The following is a 17,131-nucleotide window of genomic DNA, read 5'->3' on the forward strand; positions in this document are numbered from 1 at the left end:
TATATAATTATAGTTAGTTAAACTTAAATATATTATATATTAGATTTAAAGAATTATGTGCTTGTATCTATCTACATTGATTACTAGTTATATTCAATTTAGATAAGTATAAAAGTTATTGATTTAATAATCTAATACTATTTTAATAACTTAATAATTATCATAAACCTAACTTAACATTAAAATTAAGAAGCTAATATTATTGAAATATGAACATATAACAAAACTAACAATATCATATAAGATGAAAAAGCTATAAAGAAAAATATATTTTAGAATATCTTTATTTCATGCGAATAGCTGATTTTTTTTTGTTTTACTTAAATTTAAGATATTTATTCTTTTGCTTATATGTAATTTTCTTACTTTTATTTGAGTTTATGGTATTTGAATTTTGTTCTTGTATCTAAAGTATTTATATTAAGAAGTAAATAACGACAAATATATAAGAAAAGGGACGACTTAAACCTAAACCTCCAAACCAAAACCTAAACTTCTCCTCTACCTCAGCCTCCACTCTCCCTCTCCGTTTTCTTATTCCCTTCTTCCACAGTAGTGGCGTTAATTTAAATCTGCAAGAAAGACAGAGTAGTAAGAGGGTATTCCCGCTGCTTCTCATTTATGGACAAAAATTTTAACTCGTGGGTTTGTCTCTTCTATATCGTAGAGTTTTTTATTCTCCTTACACCTACTTGGATTTGGGGTTTTAAGTTCAATTTACGAGTTATTTCAGCAATTTGATAGATATTATGCCCTTTTTTTATACGCAGTGAGTGCGATTTTGAATATTTGATAGGTTTTGTGCCTTACACCTAATTGACTTGAGTTTCTGCTTCAATTATTTATTTTTTTATTTATAGGGTGCTCAAGAGAAAAGTGCCTTTGAGAAATTTCAATCTCTTCCAATGCCTAACTGTAAGTTTTACTTCTTTTTCATCTCCTTAAGTTTTATGATGTTTATTTAAATGCTTTTTCTTTTGTTTTCTATGTTGGAAAAAAGTTTAGATCTTTTTTTTTTTCTTTATTCATGGCTAAGTTTTTTTTATTCCATAATTTATTGATTTTTTTAATTATTTCAGAAAATGCATCTATATATATATATATATATATATATATATATATATATATATATATATATATAATTCAAATTTAAGTTTCTCACAAGATCATATTTTTTAATTATTTCAGCATATATAGTGATTACGGAAACTGCTTCATTATTCTCGGATGCGGGTGCCATGAGGGTGGCAACATGAATCATCAAGCAAATACTTATGTTTATTTAATGTGAAATTCTGTATATTATTTCTAATCTCTGTTACAATCAAGCCTCACATTGGCTAGTTCTTTTCTTCACATTTTAGTTATTGTAGAAGACTTCTTTACTAGATGCTATTAATTTAGTAGTACAAATGTGTATGTTGGAATTTATTTTGTGAAACTTTTTAAATGCCAATTTGTGTAGAATAAGTTATTTCTCAAGCTTAATATGTTATTAGTTTTAATATATTATGCACGGCCACAGAATAATTGGAAAAGTTTAGAAAAAAATCAAATAGCTAAGAAACAGTGGATTTGTGAGACAAACTTTTGTCACTATAATAAATTAACTTTTTTGTCAAAAAATAATAAAATAATCTAACCATGACTTTTTTTGTATGATTTGTAGCCATGGAACTTTTAGTCCGCAGCTAAACAAAATAAATTGCCACGGGGTACTATATGAAAGCAGTTACATATCTAAATTTTCGTGGAAAATAAATTTAAATCTATTGCCACGCTATAACACATTGTGGCTACCATATAAAGATAGCTATAGATTTATTTGAGAGAATAATATTGTAACGACCCACTGGTCGTTTTACTTGCTAGAACCTTGTTCCCCTAAATAAGACTTCTCGTACTTGCTTTTACTGATTTATGACTTGCGGGGATGGTTGGTTCGAGATTTGGAAGAGTTTGGGTTGAAATCGGAACACTTAGTTCCTTAAGGTTGGCTTGAAAGGCTAAGTTTGACTTTGGTCAATATTTTTTGTAAACGACCTCGCAATCAGAATTTGACGGTTCCAATAGGTTCGTATGATGATTTCGGACATGGGAGTATGTTCGTATTGAGTTTGGGTGACCTAGGAGCGTTTCGGCGCCTAATAGTGGAAGTTGGTTCTTGAAGGTTTTTGAAATTCTTTAAATTTGGTTTGGAATAGGTTTTGGTGATATCGAGGTCCGAATGGAATTCCGATACCGGGGATAGTTCCGTAATATCATTTAAGACTTGCACGTAAAATTTGGTGTCATTCAGAGTAGTATAAGTATGATTCGACGCGTTCGAAGCGATTTAGAAACTTGAAGTTCAAAGTTTGATTCAATTTGATTTTGGGGTGTGATTCTTGGTTTTGTTGTTGATTTACGCGTTTCGAGAGTTCGAGCAAGTCTGTATTATGTTTATAGACTTGTTGGAGTAGTTGGACGGGGTCCCAAAAGGCTCGGTTGCGTTTCGGACCGCCCTGAGTTGAGTTGAAACACACCAGATTTTTGCTTCTGGTTTCCTTCTTCGCGAACGCGGTCAGACCCTCGCGTTCGCGATGAAGGATTTGGGGTACTGTGGGCTGGGGAGCTTTTCCCCTACGCGTTAGCGTGCGCAGGACCGCGTTCGCGGAGATCTGGGCCCTCTAGCCTTCGCGTTCGCGTGACCTAGCCCGCGTTCGCGTAGAAGAGGCTGAGCTGGGTGGCCGTTGTTCGTTCTTCACGTTTGCGAAGAAGCCCTCGCGTTCGCGTTGCTCTTGTAGCATTTGCGATGGGTAAATTTTCCTGGGCCTGGGCCGTTTGCCTTCACGATCGCGAGGCCTCTTCCGTGATCGTGAAGAAGGCAAACCTGGGCAGTGAGTTTAAAATCGGGACTTAGGCATTTTTGGGGTCATTTATTACACTCTTGGGCGATTTGGGAGCTCTTAAGGAGGAGATTTCGACCTAGCTTTGTGAGGTAAGTAATTTCTACCTCTTGTGAGTTTAATACATAGTTTATGGGTAGATTATGATATGTAAATTAGAAAAAATCATAAGTTTAGAGGAAAACCTAGGTTTTTGATAAAAATGGAGTTTTACCACGAAAATGGTTATGGAACTTAATAGAAATCATACATTTATGTTTCTAAGGTTATGAGTAACAACTTTCTTTGAATCCGGAATCCAGGCACGTGGGCCCAGGGGTGAATTTTAGGAATCTTGCATTTAGAGTTAGGAAATTACTTAAATAGTAGGGATATGAACTTTTAACCCTATATTGATTAGTTTCTACACTATTTGGATAGTTTTGGATTGTTCCGCACCAAATTGAGGGTTTGGGCATAAGTTTGGACCGGAAAGTAGGTCTTAAAGCGAGGTAAGTCTTTTTTCTAACCTTGTAAGAGGGAAATTTTTCCATAGGTGAACTTAATTAATATATGATTATTTGTGAGGGCTACGTACACACGAAGTGACGAGAGTCCGTACGTAGCTACTATTCTTGTTATGTCCGGGTAGTTCTAGGCTTACACCATACTTTGTGGGTACCGTTATCTGAACATAATTATTTATTTGCATTGAATGGAACTAAGTTGAGGATTTTCAAGATTTCAAAGGTTTTAGGTAAATTAATATTTTGAAAAGAATTGAGAAAAATTACGTTATATTTATATTTAACCGCGTCGCAAGTATATTCCGCGAACGGGGTAACTATTTCCACTATTCTCATGGGAGCTGATCGTTCGCCTCAGAAGGTTAATAGATGCACCTATGCTTCGCGTCGTTCGACCCTCGGCAGTGCACAATTTACCTTTTCATGTTGGATCGGGCCGAACGTCCTTGGTGGAATTTGTGTGTGATAATAGAAGTGGAAGCCCTTTTTATAATTGGTATAAATTTACTGTTTTAGAGATCATTTGATTAAAATGAAGGAAGTATTTTGGTTTCTTAGAGATGATGGAAGAACTGTACAGTTATTTCTTGTTTTGAGTTTATTGTTAGTTCTGTGTATCATGCTTATTTAGAATCAGATATTATTATATTGTTGGCCCTAGTGAGTGTCGAAATCGACCCCTCGTCACTACTTCTTCGAGGTTATACTAGATACTTACTGAGTACGTATTTTTATGTACTCACGCTACACTTCTGTACTTGATTGTACAGGATTTGAGGCAGGTATAGCTGGCCACCAGTCCAGCGCGTAGACTGATTTTCCAGCTCGAGACTTCCCGGTGAGCTGTCCTTTTGAGCCGTTCTGCAGCAGTTGGAGTCTCTCTTATGTTCTTTTATTTTCCGTCTATTTCCTTTCGCATAGTAGGCTAGCATTGTTTTGTATATTCTACTAGATTGCCCACATACTTGTGACACCAGGTCTCGGCACACACACTAGTAGACTTAAGATTTTGGTTTGCTCATATAATTACGATTAGTACTAATTGCTTTCATTTATTTATGTTAAAATTGCAAACTCCTAAATTATTTTTTTTAAATAAGGAAAAAGCTATCGTTTACAAATTTATCTAACCGGAAAATCACTAGTTAGTCAGTGTTGGCTTGCCTAACAACGTTGTTGGGCGCCATCACGGCCTATAATGGAATTGGGTCGTGACAAATATCATTTGCTTGCTATAAATGTATTTGTCGTGCAAAAAGTATAAAATTATTGCTATACATATAGCTACAATACAAAAAATTTATAGCAATAAGTATTAATCCTTAGCCACAGACCATGTAAAGTTTGTAGCTAACTTTTAGCGCTATATTTTGCTACGAATGCTACGGAAAATTTCATAATTAGCTACATTGTGTTTTGTAGCTATAAATGAATTATGTTGTAGTGTTGACTCTTGATTGATATTTGATAATGTTGTTGATTTTAGTGTTTGCACTGCTCTTACACCTTGCTTTATATTGAAAGAAGTTTTCAAATTTGTTACTTTTGGAAATTCTATATTTGAAGGAGAGTTGAATTAGTACTCGACTGCTATCTGATAGTTCGTACGTCTAATTGAAACAAATTCTACGTTTGATTTTTCAGTCTTGCTTTCCGATTCTTTTTGTCGAATATTACCGCAAGAGAAGGCTTACTAAAACCACAAGGGTTTGTGGAATTATCAATGCTTTGGAAGAGATGCATTCCTTATATATATATATATATATATATATATATATATATATATATATATATATATATATATATTTTCTCAAGAAAACGAATTGTAGAATGCACTAAGAAACTGTCAGTTCCCTTTGAAAATTCGTTACCCAAACTTTATATGTTACTTCACCAATGTCATATTCTTCAGTAACTAACAATTTTATCACCCCTTTCACTTTCATAGTAAACAAATACACTAAGCTTAGGACAAAAAGCAATTCGTCAAAGCATATATGGGTGAGGCTTCGATTTTCATGACAGAATTCTATTTATTTCATTTGAATTTTTTCCTTTTTTTTTCTCGGTTTAAATAGAATAATTGTAACCTTCTTTCTTTTGTATTCTTTAACATTTTAATTAGCGAGCCAACAATCCAAGAGTGTTCCATGTTAATATGTTTGAGAAACAACAATTCTGTTGGAGTTACCTGAAGATTGGGCCACGAAGACTGGGCCAACACAAGAGTTAGAGCACTTGGGCCTAGCCCATTATTTTTTTGTATCAGTCTTATTTCTTTTTGGTGGTTAGAGGTGATACTCAGGTAGAAGAAATTTATTTCAATGAAACTTTCTCTCCAGTTGTTAAAATGTGCACTATTAGATGTGTAATTGTTGTAGTTGTCAAACAACAATGGCCTTTGTTTCAGTTGGATGTTAATAATGCATTTCTGCATGGGGATCTGGATGAAGAAGTTTATATGAAACTTCCTCAAGGTCTTTCTGTTGCTTCTACTTCTTCTGATTCTTCTGGGTCTCCTACTTTAGTATGTAAATTGCAAAAGTCTCTCTATGGCTTGAGACATGCTTCTAGGCAATGGTACGCCAAGCTGTCCCATGCACTCTATTCTAGGGGTATAATCACTCATTGAATGACTTCTCCTTGTTAAAACTAACTGTTGTACTACCCTTATAGCTGTTTATGTAGATGATATTATTGTGAATGGGGATGACTTGGATGAAATTTCTACTCTTAAAGCCTTTTTGGATGCTCAGTTCAAAATTAAGGACTTGGGGTTGCTTAAATATTTCTTGGGTATTGAGGTATGTTATCTTCAGTCATGTATTCTTTTGTCTCAGAAGAAGTTTATCTCCGATTTGCTATCAGAATACAAATGTGCCGATGTTTCTGTTGTTGTTAGTCCTTTGGACATGAATCGCAAGTTACATTCTGATGTTGGGGAGCTACTGCCTCAGCCTGAAAGCTATAGGAGTCTAGTTGGGAAACTAAATTTTTTGACTCATACAAGACCAGATTTATGCTTTGTTGTCCAACATTTAAGTCAATTTTTACAGCGACCTAGAGTTCCACATATGACTACCGCTTTACATGTATTGGGATACTTAAAGGGCACTTCTGATTTTGCTGGCCAGTTGTGATAGTGATTGGACAGCTTCCCCCGAGTCTAGGCGCTCCATTTCTGGTTTTTTCATTCAGTTAGGTGGTAGTCTCATTAGTTGGAAGTCTAAAAAGCAGCACATTGTTTCCTTGCCCTCAGCTGAGGCAGAATACAGAGCCATGAGTAAAGTGGTAGCTGAATTAGCATGGTTAGTCCGCATGTTATCTGTTTTGGGTCTCACTACTGCTCTCCCGGTTCCTATTTTGTGCGACAACCAGGTTGCTATTCATATCGCCAAGAACCCGGTGTTCCATGAGCGTACTTGTAACGACCTAACCGGTCGTTTTGACTTTTAGAACCCCGTTACCCTAATAAAACTTCTCGTATGTACTTTAAATAATTTATGACTTGTAGGGATGGTTGGTTCGGGATTTGGAAGTGCTTGGGTTGAAATCGGAACACTTGGTTCCTTAAGTCGGCTTTAAAAGGCCAAGTTTGACTTTGGTCAACATTATGAGCAAACAGACTCGGATAAGTATTTTGATAGTTTCGGTAGGTCCGTATCATGATTTGGGACTTGGGCGTATGCCTGGAATCAAAGTCCGAGGTCCCTAGCCCGAGATATGGAATTTTGATGAAAAATTAAAATGTTTAAGTTCAAATAGTGACCGGATGTCTAATTATATGAAAACGATCCCGGAATAGAATTTTGATGATTCCAACAGCTCCGTATGGTAATTTTGGACTTAGGAGCGTGTTCGCAATTTTATTTGGAAGTCCGTAGTTAAATTAGGCTTGAAATGGCTAAAAATAAGAATTTAAGTTTGGAAGTTTGACCGAGGAGTTGACTTTTTGATACAGGAGTCGGAATCCAGTTCTGAAAATTTTTATAGCTCCGTTATGTCATTTATGACTTGTGTGTAAAATTTGAGGTCAATCGGAGTTGATTTGATAGGTTTCGACATCGAATGTAGAAGTTGGAAATTTTAAGTTTCATTAAGCTTGAATGGGAGCATAATTCGTGATTTTAGCGTCGTTTTATGTGATTTGATATTTCAAATAAGTTCGTATGATATTTTAGGGCTTGTTGGTATATTTGGTTGAGTTCCCGAGGGCCTTGGGTGAGTTTCGGATGGTTAACGGATCAAAATTTGGACTTAAAACAGCTGCTGCAATTTTTCCTCTCTGTTGGAAATTCTGGCCTAAAATCGAGGCCCAAAATCGAGCTCCCAAGATCGAGGCCGAGGATCGAGTGCTGCCTGGGCAGAATTATTAAAGAGGGCATTCGTCCCATTCACCATTTTTAACAAATTGGAGCTTGAGCAGAGGCGATTTTTAATAGATTTTCAAGGAAAAGATATTGGGGTAAGTGATTCTAACTTGGATTAGGTCTATAAACATAAATATATCATTGTTTTCACCATTTAATTAGTGTTTTGAGATTGAGATTTGAAAACTTTTCGAAATCTCATAGAAATAATTTTTTGTGGTTTCAGTATCGATTTGGAGTCGGATTTGAGTGAAACTGGTATGGTTAGACTCGTAATTGAATGGGTTGTCGGATTTCATAACTTTCGCCGGATTCCGAGATGTGGGCCCCACGGATGAATTTTTAATTAATTTTGGGATTTTTATTTAAAATATAGTATTTTCTTATAGAATTGATTCCTATAATTTTTAGTGATTGTATCGAATTATTTTGGCTAGATTTGAGCCAGACAGAGTTGAATAATCGTGGAAAAGGCCTTATAGTGGATTAAATTGGAGCAAGACGAGGTAAGTCTCTTGTCTAATCTTGTGAGGGGAAAATTACCTCATAGGTGATTAAAAATATAAATAATTATTGCTAATTGTGGGAGCTACGTACGCACGAGGTGACGAGAGTCCGTGCGTAGCTACTATTAATACTAAAGTCCAGGTAGTTTAGGACTCAAAGCATAAATTATTTGTGTAAATTATATTCTTTGTTTAATATATTGTGAATTGTTAGATAAAGATATTAAAGGATGGAAATCTCATATGCTTGATTTTCTGTTTAAATCAATTAATTGTTAAAAGAAATTGTTCTTCCTCCCGAATTTATCTTATAATAAATATACTCTCCTTCCGGAGGCACATAAGAAAATGTCCTCCTTTCTTGTGGAGCGGGCCGAACACCTCGGCAGGATAGATGCATCTATGGATCGTGCCGCACGTCCCTCGGCGGTGTACACGAAACTCTGGATCGGGCCGTACGACCTCAGTAGAAATCATGCTTAATAATAATAATAATTACATGATACTTTGATAGTTTATTTCAGCTTGTGAAGCTAATTAAAATTTGGAAATTATTGGAATTTAAAGAATTTATTTATCTCTGCTTGTTAAGGAAATTATTGTTATTCCTGTAAATGAGGCTAATTGATAAATTAGAAATTTATTGGAATTGAAGAAATTTAATTACTTCTGTTGGTTCAATAAAATTAATGTTAACTCTGTGAATCACGTTGATATAATATATTTCTATTTTCATGCTTATTTAATATTATTGACCCATAGTGAGTGTCAAAGTCGGCCATCTCGCCTCTACCTCTTCGAGATTAGGCTTTATACTTACTCGGTACACGTTATTTTCGTACTCATGCTGCACTTGCTGCACATTTTATTGTGCAGGTACATATATGTCTATGCGGCCTTGTGGGCACAAAGGTGTGGTTAATAATTGTGGGGACATAGGTGAGCTGCATTTTGTATTACGATCCGCAGCCAACAAAGTCTCCTTCAGAGATATTATATTTTCCTGTCTGATTTGTATTCTGGACAGATGCTGTATTTTATTTTAATTTTCTAGTAAATGCTCATGCACTTGTGACACCGGGTTTTGGGAATGGTTGTGAATTGTTTAGAAATTTAGTTGCTAAAAATATTTATCATTTACTCTATGAGTTTTATCTTTATTATTTCATTGAAAAAGTTTTTGATTTCAAAAATATTACAATAGGTAATTAAGCTAAGTATGTATTGTTGGCTTGCCTGACAGCGGTGTCCGGCGCCATCACGACCTTTAATGAATTTTGGGTCGTGACAGTACCAAGCACATCGAAGTCGACTGCCATTTCATTCACACTAAGTTGGCTGATGGTCTTATCTCTTTGTCCCATGTTTCTACTAGTTCCCAACTAGCTGATGTTTTTACTAAACCTTTGACAGGTCTACACCATCGCCACTTGATTGGCAAGTTGGGCATGTGTCCACCCTCCACTTAAGGGGGATGTTGGAGTTACCTGAAGATTGGGCCATGAAGACTGGGCCAACACAAGAGTTGGAGCACTTGGGCCTAGCCCATTATTTATTTGCATCAGTCTTATTTCTTTTTGGTTCTTACACTGTAAAGGTCCAAATATAAATAGGGGAAAAATAAACTTCTAGGCTATTCTTTTATTTTCAGTTTTGGTTAATACAACAGAAGATGTTTTCTCTCTCACACGACTTTCCCTTTTTCCTTTTCCTCATGAACCCTAATAAAGCATTTGCACATTAATGTTGATTTCTACTTTTAACATTCACCAGCTAAATTTTTTGAATTACTTTCTACGAATTATATTTGAGTTTAATTTTTTGACATTTGGCAATTTTTTTGTAGAATGAATGTGTAGGAAAAAAAAGAAGAGGAAAAGGTAAAGGACGGAAGGTATAGTTTCACTTATATAGATTATTAAGAAAAAGGATCAACTATCTCTAGAAAACAATAAATCTGCAAAGATTTAAAATTCTTGAAAATATAAAATTCCATGATAGGAATAATATGGAGTAAAACTTGAAATTAGATTTGACGACTAATATATTTCTAATATTCATATACATTAGACATATATTATTTATTTAAGTAATTTATGACCGCGCGAAGCGCAGATAAATTCACTAATTACAACAATCAATAAATTTATTCATGTGGTACATGAATTACTAAAGAAGTTAGGGAAGGGACACCCACATTCACTGAATTTATAGCATAATGAGAAATTTTTAAAAGAATTAAGGGGGTGAAAGGCGAATGGAGATATACATGCACCTCTTATATTTAGAAGGGAAAATAGAATATAGTATGAACATTAACACATGTGCGTAAACTACAATTCTGATGTTGTTGACATTTTTAAAGATCAAGCTTCTCCTCCTTCCTATATTAAGAGGGCATTTGGATATAAAAATTATAAAATTTCGGAAAAATTGATTTTTTTTAAGTAAAAATATTATTTAAAAATTAAAGTTGTGCTTGGACATAAATACAATTAAATGTTATTTTTGAATTGTTGTGAGTGATTTTTAAGGAAAATTTTGAAAAGCAGCTTTTTGGAGTTTTTTAAATTTCCAAAAAAAATCGAAATTCAACTTCAAGTGAAATTTAAAATTTTCATGGACAAATATTGATTTCGAAAAAGGTAAAAAATTTCTTATAGCCAAACGGCCCTAAATAGTTACAATAAAAAGCAAGTTCCTGGGATTCAATTTGTCATATCTTCTCATATGTTTAAGGAAGTCTTTTTCGCCCACTTTGTTGGTCATATAAGTAACTAAAACTTAATAGTAATAATAAACTAAATATGGTAGGAATTAGCTAAAAGAGTGATAATTTTTAAATATCTTCATAAGTTACCTGGAATCAATATATTTTTGGTTACAAATATTAATATATCTGACGTTAATTACTCTCGCTATTATTGTACTCTTAAAAGATTTGTTCCCTACTTTCCAAATCCTTAGTATACCTTTTTAACTTTTCTTCCTTTTCTTTATCACTTGAAACAATAATCACAATCAATATAAATATATAAAGTTGGGCATAGTTGAGGTGATGTGACACCTCTCTATGACCAGTATTTCTATTTTTCTTTTATCTAAGTTTTTTGAGATTTTCCCCCTCATCTGATTGAAAATTATCTTTTTGTTATCAACAGACTTTACATATTCTTACTACTTTCATCAATTGATGTGGTCTTTATTTGTCTTAATAATCAGTTGAAGCCTCTATTAATTAGAATGTCAGTCCCACTACGTTTCAGCAATTAAGAGGCAGTTATTTGTGTATACGGGTGAAACCGGGCCCATGGGACACCCCGATTTCTAATAAGTTAAAACGAGCAAGAGACGTGATGATAAGAAACCAAAATCGAGGCAAGGGTCTCATTGAGCTAGGGTCTGGGGGCACAACGCCCACCCTCGGAAATATCAGGGCCATAACACAGGGATCGGTCCAAATCCCAATAGACTTCAGAGAGCATTGTCAGGCAACCGATCACTATTAACAGAAGGTCATGATATCCGTGACCAGCCGGATATCACGGCATGGATCTTAGCAAGTACCAACGAAAATCTGGTAATTAGTTAAACGGAAGATTTTTACCTTTTATGGAATTGTACCTAGGGTAGGACTCCCCTACTATATAAAAGGGGGGGAGGGGGTTCTTTAGACATATTGTAACACGCATATCAAGGCAATATACTATTATTTTCTCTGTTATTCAAAGTTCTTATTCTTGTTCATCAGTGCTTGGTCATTGTGAGTCCGGAATAGAGAGTGGATATTTCATTAAGGTTGTTGTTAAGTCCGGAATCACCCTCCACATGTGGTTTGACAATTTATTATCTCCTTTATCCATTTAATCTAACGTAATTTATCGTTTGTATCGAATTAATCCATATATCCTTAAAACCACAAATAAAATTTATTATTATCCGTTTTTTAGGGTAAACAGTTTGTCGCCCACCGTGTGGCTAAAGATAATAATGGTAATTTGATACAAATTTTCATAACACACCATATTTTTCACTTGTTCTTTGAAGTCTTTAATTTCAGGTCAAAGCTTAAAATGTCAAACTCCCAATATGCCCCTTTGAACGTGGATGCTGAGTCTGGACACCATGGAAAGAACAACAATGTGGTACCCAGTAACGAGGTGCTCCTTGTTGACCCCAACGGAGTTTTGGCCGTGGACCCGATCGACGTTAACTCACATGTAGCCATCAATGCATTGCCTACCGATCCTGAGAACAACATCTGTGGGGGGAGTCCGATCGGTAGCCCAAAATAAACACGAAGGTGAATGTGATGTAATCAACTTGTGAGTAATCTTCGAAATGTTGCAGGCTCAATAAGCAGCGATATCCCAGTTGCAGAACCAGAGCCGCCCCCCCAACAGAGTCGAGCCCGAACCGTCCCGAAAAACGCTCGCAGAAATGAACCAATCGTAGAAAGGTCGAGTGAAGATGAACCTGGGACCAACCCCGAGATCATAAAGATGCTTGAGGAACTGACAAAACTGGTGGAATCGGGAGAAAGAAAAATCAAAGCTAATGACAAAAAAGTATAAACCTACAATTCCAGGGTCGACGAAATCCCAGAGCACCACCGATATTGAAGGGCCTGAATTCCAAGAAGTTTGTTCAAAAACCTTTCCCTCCAAGCACAACTCCGAAGCCGATCCCAAATAAGTTCTGCATGCCCAAAATTCCTAAGTACAATGGAACAACTGACCCAAATGAACATGTAACCTCCTACACGTGCGCCATCAAGGGGAACGACTTGGAAGATGATGAGATCGAGTATGTCCTGCAGAAAATGTTCGGAGAGACCTTGTCAAAAGGAGCTATGATATGGTATCACAAATTACCCCTAATTTTATTGACTCATTTGCTATGCTTGTAGACTCCTTCGTGAAAGCACACGCCGAGGCCATCAAGGTCGAGACCAGGAAGTCATACCTTTTTAAAGTGAAGCAAAAAGATAATGAGATGCTCAGGGAATTTATGTCCTGATTTGAAATGGAACGAATGGACCTGCCTCCGATCGCGGGTGATTGGGCCGATCAAGCCTCCGTACAAGGACTCAATGCTCGAAGCTCATTTGCTTCACAGCAGTTGAAGAAAAATCTGATAGAATATCCGGCGGTAACTTTGGCCGACGTCCATAACCGGTACCAATCAAAAATCAGGGTCGAAGATGATCATCTTGGGGGCCCTTCCGAGTTCATTTAACCCGTCAGAGCTAGTGACAAATCCAAAAGAGACATTGATCGTGAACCAAGATCAAATAGAGAGCGGTATCAACCATACAATGGAGATCGAAAAGGTAATGGGCCTGGACAAAACCTTGTAAGAAGTGAAAGGAGAAGCGACCAGGGTTAAAATAATCGGGGACTCATGAGCAAAAGCAATTTTGACAGGCCCATCGGGCCTAAGGAAGCGTCGAGGTTAATAGAGTATAACTTCAACGTCGATGCTGATGCCATCGTATCTGCCATCGGACGTATCAAAGACACCAAGTGGCCTCAACCTTTACAGTCTGATCCTACCCAAAGGGACCCCAACCTAATGTGTAAATATCATGGCACTCACGGCCACAGAACTGAAGACTGTCGACAACTGAGAGAGGAAGTAGCCTGGTTATTCAACAACGGACACATCCGAGAGTTCCTGAGCGATCGAGCTAAAAATCATTTCAGGAATAGGGACTCAATAAGCAGATCGAGCACGAGGAACCTCAGCACGGCATTAACATGATCATTGGTGGGGTTGACGTCCCCAGGGGCCTATGTTAAAGCGCACCAAAGTGTCCATCACAAGGGAAAAGCAGACTCAAGATTACGTGCCAGAAGTAACCGTATCTTTCAACGACGAGGACGCTGAAGGCGTCGTGCAACCGCAAAATTATGCAATGGTAATATTTGTACTCAAAATAAATCTCGAATTAAGCGTGTGTTAATTGATCTAGGTAGCTCGGCCAATATCATCAGATTGAGGGTCGTAGAATAGCTATGTTTACGATACCAAATTGTGCCTGCAATCCGAGTTCTAAATGGATTCAACATGGCATGTGAGACCACTAAAAGGGAGATAACCCTACCGGTGAACACGGCTGGAACCGTTCAAGAAATAAATACTATGTGATCAAAGGAGATATGAGATACAATGCTCTGTTCGGGAGGCCATGGATTCACAACATGAGGGAGGTGGCCTCGACACATTGAATTCCTTATAATATAGATTGTTTCTCCTGGTCCCACCTTGACATGACAGGGATCCCGCCGGAAATAACTACTCACAAGCTGAGCCTGGATCCGAAGTTCCACCCGGTCAAACAGAAAAGGAGGCCTCATTCCGAAGTCAAGCATGTACTCATCAAAGACGAGGTATCTAAACTTCTTAAAGTAGGATCCATTCGGGAAGTTAAGTACCCGGATTGGTTAGAAAACGTAGTAGTAGTAGTAGTAGTCCCTAAAAAGGGGAATAAATTAAGAACGTGTATAGACTATAAAGATTTGAACAAGGCATTCCCCAAGGACTCTTTTCCTTTGCCAAACCTTGATCGCATGATCGATGCGACGACCGGCCACGAGATCCTCATCTTTCTCGATGCCTATTCCAGGTACAACCAAATTTGGATGGACCCGGGCGATTAGGAAAAAACATCCTTCATCACTAAAAACAACACCTACTATTATAACGTAATGCCATTCGGACTAAAAAATACCGGTGCCACTTACCAACGCCTAGTAAATCGGATGTTCAAAGAGTAAATAGGAAAATCAATGGAGGTTTATATTGACGACATGTTAGTTAAGTCCTTGCGAGGAGAGGACCATTTGAAACATTTGCACGAAACCTTCAATATATTGAAGAAATACAGTATGAAGCTGAACCCGGAGAAAATAAACCAAATAAACTAAAAATACCATCAGTAAAATAAAGGGAAGAATAGTTTTTTGGTATTTTTTTCTTCAAATAGATAATCTACAAAAGGAACATTCAAACTCCAAATAATAAAAATTGGAAAGCTTAGAAAAGAAGACTTCAAATGCACAACAAAAAAGCTTGTATCTCCCTCTATCAAATTAAAGAGCTTGCGATTTTAGAATAGACACAAAATCTATATGTACTTGTTTCTAATTATTATAGTTTTTTTAGATTTTGTTATATTTTTGTTCTTCATCATGCAACATCATATTTTGATTCCGAAGAATCTCTCTTCACGTGACACTCTCCTCTCATTCTTGCAAATGCAATTCATTTGTATGCGACCCAAATGATATTCTTACAAACACAATGAATATTTCACTCAAGTTTAACATAAACTCACTTCACATCAATATATTGAAATTCTCAATTCTAGATACTTCTACCCCTAGTTATACATCACATGAAAGAAAGCACTCAAAGAAAAATACTTGAATCCTCTACCTGTAAATTTCTTGCCATTCACATTTGTTTGCCCATCATATTGATGACTGCAAATAATTCTCATGATTTTATACAGTACGACTATCACTAAAAGCCCAAGGAAATCATCAAAAATAAAAGACATCCATAATAATGAAAATAGACATTCTAACTAACTAAATATCGCTAACATGAATCGTGATTCGATATAGAATTCAAAGGAAAAATATTAAATTAAAGATATAATATATTATATTAAAAGAGAGAGAAGGGGGATAAGTAGAGAACTTGCTCTTGTCATGTTTAACGGTGCGTAGAATCCAAAAAGGAGTGAAAGGAGGAATAAAAACAGATTAAAAACCAAAAGGAATGAAAACAAAGAATATTGAACAAAAGCAGATTGACAGACTATGAAATTATAATGAGATTATCAGTTTATGCTTTTGACATTCTATATAGAGTTTCGATATATATAACTTATAAATCCAGCACTGTTATTAAACTTTAAGGCAAATTGTTTACCCTAAAAAATGGATAACTATTAAATTTATTTGTGGTTTTAAGGATACGTGAATTAATTCGATACAAACGATAAATTGCGTTAGATTAAACGGATAAAGGAGGTAATAAATTAGCAAACCACTTGGGGAGGGTGATTCCGGACTTAACAACAACCTTAATGAAATATCCACCCTCGATCCCGGACTCACAATGACCAAGCACTGATGAACAAGAATAAGAACTTTGAATAACAAAAAAAATAAATGTACATTACCTTGATATGCATGTTACAGTATGTCTAATGAATAATCAGACTCCCCCTTTATATAGTAGGGGAGTCCTACCCTAGGTACAATTTTATAAAAGGTAAAAAATTTCCGTTTAACTAATCACCGAATTTCTGCTGGTACTTGCCGAGATCCACGCCGTGATACCCGGCTGGTCACGAAAATCACGGCCTTCTGTGAATCGTGCTCGGTTTCATAACAACGCTCTCTAAAGTCTTTTGGGATTTGGATCGATCCCGGGGTCATAGCCCTGATATTCCCGACGGTGGGCATTGTGCCCCCCGACACTGGCTCGATGATAATTCAAATATAAGTTTCTCACAAGATCATGTTTTTTTCATTATTTCAGCATATATAGTGATTACGGAGAGTGCTTCATTATTCTCGGATGCGGGTGCGATGAGGGTGGAAACATAAATCATCAAGAAAATACTTATGTTCATTTAATGTGAAATTCTGTATATTATTTCTAATCTCTGTTACAATCAGGCCTCACATTGGCTAGTTCTTTTCTTCAAATTTTAGTTATTGTAGAAGACTTCTCTACTAGATGCTATTAATTTAGTAGTTGTAACGACCCGACTTGTCGTTTTAAGAATTTACATTATGTTCGATGGTTTAAGGTCTCGAGCAACTTTGAAATGTATATTATGA

The 17,131-nt window shown here is 36.1% G+C and overlaps 1 long non-coding RNA gene across 2 annotated transcripts; it reads left to right on the forward strand.

Annotated features, from left to right (window-relative positions):
- Nucleotides 1-446: 446 nt before the first annotated feature.
- LOC107789174 (uncharacterized) lies at nucleotides 447-1,488 on the forward strand. 2 transcript variants are annotated; one of them, XR_012695156.1, is made up of 3 exons: nucleotides 447-645; nucleotides 861-915; nucleotides 1,189-1,488. It is a non-coding gene; the product is annotated as an uncharacterized LOC107789174 (long non-coding RNA). The 2 variants fall into 2 exon arrangements; XR_012695155.1 differs by having other exon boundaries at nucleotides 450-641.
- Nucleotides 1,489-17,131: the final 15,643 nt, after the last annotated feature.

The sequence above is a fragment of the Nicotiana tabacum genome, chromosome 9 (genome assembly GCF_000715075.1).
Source record: "Nicotiana tabacum cultivar K326 chromosome 9, ASM71507v2, whole genome shotgun sequence".
Taxonomy (NCBI): domain Eukaryota; kingdom Viridiplantae; phylum Streptophyta; class Magnoliopsida; order Solanales; family Solanaceae; genus Nicotiana; species Nicotiana tabacum.